The sequence below is a fragment of the Xenopus laevis genome, chromosome 9_10L (genome assembly GCF_017654675.1).
Source record: "Xenopus laevis strain J_2021 chromosome 9_10L, Xenopus_laevis_v10.1, whole genome shotgun sequence".
NCBI classification, from domain to species: domain Eukaryota; kingdom Metazoa; phylum Chordata; class Amphibia; order Anura; family Pipidae; genus Xenopus; species Xenopus laevis.
Window position 1 is genome coordinate 111,666,192 of NC_054387.1, and position 6,310 is coordinate 111,672,501.

Sequence of the window (6,310 nt, forward strand, 5' to 3'; positions counted from 1 at the left end):
TTAAGTTTATTTTCATGAAGCTGCTGGGCTGCTGGATCCAGGCAAAATTAAATGTGAAGCTACTATGATATGTTAGTGCCCTACTGCACTGATCTCCTTCTTTCCCCATAGCCAGCAGGCCCGGGCTGGCAATCTATGGGTTCTGCAAATGCCAGAGGGGCTGCTGTATGGTTCCATAGAAAATTACCAAATAGTGGGCTGGTAGGGGGATGTTTGGGCCTCTGTGTACTTGGAATGGCAGGGCCTATTTTGACTCCCAGTCCAGGCCTGATAGCCAGCCCCCACCCACCCCCGAATCCAGCCTCTGTAATCTTGTAATTTTTTATTCAACTGTTCATTCTCTCTCCGTTACACACTCACCTTCTGTAACTCCCCCTCCCTCTCAGAAACCAGGCATGAAAAAAAAGCTACACTACTAAAAAACCCTTTCTATCCCCTGACTCAAACCTCCCCCCTCCTCCATAGTTTTACAACTCCGGTCTCCGTTACTCATAAGCTCCTCTCCTTCTGGAGCTGCCAGCTCCCCCCTCCCTCTCAGAAACTAAAGGTGGACTGGACTCCTTGACTGTCTTCCCTGCAGCTGCTGCACATTCATTTCTATGTGATCACTGAGACACTTGTTAGATAAGCAGGATCAAGCTGCAGCAGCACATTCACTTCTCACGTGTCTCAGTGATCACATAGAAATGAATGTGCAGCAGCTGCAGGGAAGTAAGTCACAGTCAGGGAGTCCAGTCCACCTTTAGTTTCTGAGAGGGAGGGGGAGTGACAGAAGTTTAGTGTTTGTGTAGCGGAGAGAGAACAGAGCTTTAAAAACTCACGGAGGCTGCTGGCTGCTGCAGTGGGAATGGGGAGGCGGGTTGGTGTGCCTGTGCTGTGGCATGTAAGGAGAGGTGGAATCCCAGTCGGCAGCAGTTTTCTCAAGTGCAGCAGGTGCGCGTGTGACATGCTGCTGCGACGTTCTGCTCCTCTTCCGGCTCCCTCTCTGGCACTGACTTCCTGTTCACCGCTGGCCACTTCCACTGCACCCACTGGGGAGGGGGGTGGTGTGAAATGCTGCTGCCTGCGGGCCAATTAAAAATGAGTCGCGGGCCACAGTTGGCCCGCGGGCCGTAGTTTGGACACCCCTGGTCTGGAGAAATACTTTAGCATGACCAGGCAGAGTAGGATATTTCCCCCTTTTCTCTATAGAGCTACAAATGTATTGCTACTTTGTATTACTCATTTTTCTAATTCAGGCCCTCTCGTATTCATATTCCAGCTCTAATTCCAAGCAATGCATGGTTGCTAGGGTACTCTGGACCCTGGCAACCAAACAGCTGAATTGCAAATTGGAAAAGTTAACTCAAAGGTGAACAACCCGTTTAAATAAAGAAACACTAGGGTACACAAATTATAATGTGGACCTTTTATGCAGCCTGGAAGCCCTAAACTACCCCTAGAATTGCACATCTGGCCCCTTTGGGTCATCAGTTGGACTCTGCTTGGATAACATTTATATACGGTTTAAACAATCTCCAGTGGGATACTAAACCTGATTTTGAATCACTTGCCTTTATAAACATGCAAAAATCTGCAAAATTCACCTAGGGTTGCCACCTTTTTAGAAAAAAATACAGACCTTACTGTATATTTCATCTCTATTAATAACATTGGGATCAAGCCTGGTGGCAATTCTAATTCACAGTTATTTATTTTATTCGGTCACGGGATTTTTCTTTCTATAAGAACTGGAGCTATAACTTAAAGGGGACCCGTCACCCCAAAAAATTATTCAAAATCCTATTTTATCACATTAGTCAAGCAAAATTAACTTTAATTACACTATATCAATTATTTGAATCTTGTTTCCTTCAGTCTGGGAAAGAAAGCAGGCAGCAGCCATTTTGTGCACACTGTTATTAAGACAAGCCTTGTATCATCTCAGAATCTTGTTTGTGCAACAGAATGGGGGACCTGATGTCCATCCCCATGCCCTGGCTACACAATTAAATGGTAAAGAGAATGGGGAAATATGTGGAGAGCAGTGACATCTAAGAAGTGCTGAATGGAAAGTGAAAGTAATTGTCTGCCCCGCCTCGATGCCCAGGGCATAGAGGAGTGGCAGACAATATTTGATTGACAGCTGAGATTTTTAAATGAGCTTACAGCAGCTATGAATGCTTTAATAAAAAATAGAAAATGGATTTCATGTTTAATTTGAAAAGGACTTTTGTTGAACAGATTTTTGTGTCTGGGTGACAGGTCCACTTTAATTTTCAGCAACCGCGTTTATTTCTCCTGGTTCTCCTTTCACTTCAAGGGCTTCGGGATTTGTGGTTTTAGGCAAAGCCAGACGTGGCGTTTTTACGTTGCGTTTTAAAAAAAGCTAATTCGGGCGTAAATATGCATTACCACTGAAACAAATGAAAAACACACTATGGCAATTCTCACAGGGCGCTTGGAAGCCCTGTGAGAAACACCAGTACGTCAAGAAACTACCAAACCAATAGACTCTATGGGATCTGCACGTTTGAAACCACACTTAAATACGCAGCGTATTTTAAATATGGTGTCTAAATTCTTGAGAGGTAAATGACGCATATAGGTTTTTTTACGGCATATTAGGCCGGTGACGTAATTACGTTGCGTATTGACAATCATTCCTGCTCCATTTTGCATGTAAATAGATTTTCTATTTCTAGCCAGCGGAATTATGGGGGAACGAGAACAATGAGAAGTGCATGTTGGGAAAAGAAACCTATGTGCTGAAAAAGGCATAGTCGCGTGTGGTTTCAGTGCCCAACCGAGCTTTTTAAAAACGCAACGTAAAAACTCCACATCTGGCCTTGCCCTTATAGGTTATTTAGACCTCTTAACAAAGCTAGCAAGGTAATTTTGAGACCACAGTCCCCAGTGCCCTGCCTTCTCCCTCGTGTGGTGTCTCAGGGCTTAGCAACAACAATCAATAGAAGTTTCTTGGGACAGCTCCACCTCTTCACTATTTTCCATTTTCCTACCTATCAATTCATAAATGCTGGTTTTGTCTGAATTTAGTTAATTAACTTGAACTCATTTTTGTAACACCATATTTATTGCGCACTAGCACTTTCACTAAGTAGCCTTCTCAACCAATTAATTAAGGTTACATAAACAGTGAACGACCACAATAAATCACAGCACAGGCACTTCACTTGAAAGTTTTCAATCTGAATAATTAATTGGGATACAAATTGATGTAATTTGAGAATTTTTTTTTTTAATAATTGATTAGATTCAGTGATGGCACGGAATTAATTGGTAATTTTACTTTATTTTGAGTTTTCAGCACATTGCTTTTTAATAATCTAAAAATGATCAATTAGAATATTTAGTTATGCGTCGGTGCAGAGTGGGTTTTGCTGCTTTTCCTCTTTGTAATTAGGCAGTTCTAATTCACTATGCTTTTATCTGACAATGCAGCATTTTTCCTCAAAATGCCAACATATTTATGTTTGCCTGAAGGTCTCTTTATAATCTGGCACCTTACATCACAGGCACAACATTTGAGTCTGTTAATAAATGCCAAGCAGTTGGGCACAATGTGCACTTGCAATAAAATGGGACTTACACATAGGGTGGTCATAAGCGGGGGCTTGGATTACTGTGAAATGGGTTACAGAGCATAATTTGGACACATCAGGGCAGGGATGGATGGAATCAAGTTATTCTTGGTGGCAACCCTGATTGCCCAGGTAGAGCAAGGGCATGTACCTTCATGTCTCCTTAGTTGCATGCAGTGCAAAAATAGGGCAAATGGAGATACTGTAAATTATATGTTTAAAGTACAAAGCTCACTTGCACCTCTGTGTTGTGCATCTCATTCACATTAACAGTGCTAGGTGCAAAACAAGTGAGGTGCAACTGCTTAATGTATGGTGCCTTTCAATGGGAAAGTATACACAAGATTTTGCCATAGTGCTTGTATCTATGGAGAGAGTCATGTTGGAAAGTGCTTGGTTTGTTAATTAAAATGACACACTGTTTTTTCCTTTCCCTCTTTCTTATTCATACAGGGCTTCATTTTCAAGTACTGGTTAGTCCCACAAGGAAGATCAGAAGTATGCATGGATTTCTGCAAACTTGTCACTTAAGAACATTTTCTTGCTTACACTTGTGAAAAATAACAGGCATGAGAACCCCAGTGTGTGTCTATCTCCCATGTTTTTCATGTCTAACAGGCAGTTTGTAATATCGTAGCATAAACTGATTACACTCAGTTTACACAGAAGCTGTGATGCTGACCTGGACAAGAACATCATATATGAGCATCCCCTTGTTCCAATGGTGCGTAAGGATAAGAAGAACATTTTTATAGGCAACTACAATGAAATGGTGGCATGAGCTGCTGTCCATGGTAAGTGTCAGAGCAGCATTATTGTCTAAGATGGCTAAAAAAGACAATTGAATCCAGGCCTTTTTTGCCCTTTAATTTATTTGGCTAAAGATGTTACACAGCTACTTTACAAATCCAGACATCTGGTCATATTATGTTTTGGACTGTTATCGTCCCTCATTTATGTAATATTCCACATGATTTCGTGTTTTTTTTTGCTCAGTGATACTTTCCTCCCTATTATGCTCACCATTATGGAGCTCATTATCCTGGCATGCGTCAAATGCCACAAAGGAAGAATTTAGGAGAGCAGTAGGAGAGCAAGTTTAGGTCACTTCTGACTAAAACAAAGATTACAGCAGCAGCCAGAAATGTGAAAGGTCTTCCATTAACCACTGAACAGTCTGAATATGAACAGAGGGCAGTCCAGCTTCCCACGCTAACTTGCCAAAATATCTCAATGACGCTTTGGTATAGTTGGCTTTCAGTGCAATGGAATTACGGCACAATGCTCTTTCATTCCTCAACAAGGTAGCAAAGTGTTCATTGCTCTCTCCATATGCAAATGTGTGGCTCATCGGTTCCAAAAAAATTGCATTTAAGCAGGGCCCAATGGGGGACCGTAGCAATGCAATTAACAAAGTTCAGGAATTACCAGACTCCAGCCCTTCAACTGTTCAGCTACAACTCCCAGCAGCCCCTGACAGTGATGGTTTGCTGGAAGTTGCAATGTGAGCTATACTATATGTGCTGAGCTATACTCAGTTCAGATCAGACATACTGGCCCTTCAGGAACCATGCATTGCACCTATGTATATAATGCACCACAAACTAAGTACCGTATATACTCGAGTATAAGCCGTAATTTTACCTAGAAAACTGGGAAAACGTATTGACTTGAGTATAAGCCTAAGGTGAGAAATGCAGCAGCTACTGGTAAGTTTTCCTAAATTTGGCCACAAAAAAATGTAATGATTGAAAAATTTCTCTCAACCAGTGGTAGTAGTAATCTTCTTGGATACACTGCTAGGGCAGGATTTGGAGACAAGTGACCTGCTCACTGTACTAATGTGAGTAAAATGTGTTGTCCAGATTTTGTAAAATAAGCAGGTTGGTTGTTTCTGAAAACTTTAAAAATAAAACCCAATGCAATCCTAGCATTACATATTGGCCCTGATCTATAGGCTATAAACAGCAGCTGAAATGGCTTGTATATTTCACACACTGTGTTCGATGTGTGTATGTACTCAGGCAGCAGCTGGTATGTAAGAGGGGAGAGAGAGAGAGAAACCCCGTAGTATTGGCACAATTAAGAAGAAGATGTAGGAGGGGCTATCGCCGCATACTCATATACGGCAGGAACAATGTCATGCAGTGAAAATGTCATCCAGGCTAAATACAGCCAGGAACAAGGCAGCTGAGCAGGGCACACGAGGACATTTCATGAGCGCAATTGATGTGCTTTGGGTCATTGTGCACATTGGCTTCATCTACTGACTGGAGTATAAGCCTAGGTACACTTTTTCAGCACATATTGGGTGCTGAAAAACTCGGCTTATACTTGAGTATATATGGTAAATAGTGCTTGTTTGTGGATTTTCATAGATGAGAGGCTAGCTAGGAAGAACTTGAAATATCTGAATGTATCACAACTCCTGCATATGGCAGCATTGTAGAGTGGATGAAAGGTCACTGAAGACACTGTGTATTATAATAAATAATGTAGCCCCTGTTGTAAAATATAAATATAGTATAAGTCACTGAGGAGTTCTGTATAAAAGACCTAGCTTTGTGCCTTTATATAGTCATAGATCTCCTTGGGGCATATTTATTATGCTGTGTAAAACAGAATTTGCAGGACAAAATGGTGTAAAAAGATTTGTAAAATAAATGGTGAATTTATCAAGGTTTGTATAATTTTACGCCATGTGAACCCCAGTTTTATGCCGTTATTTT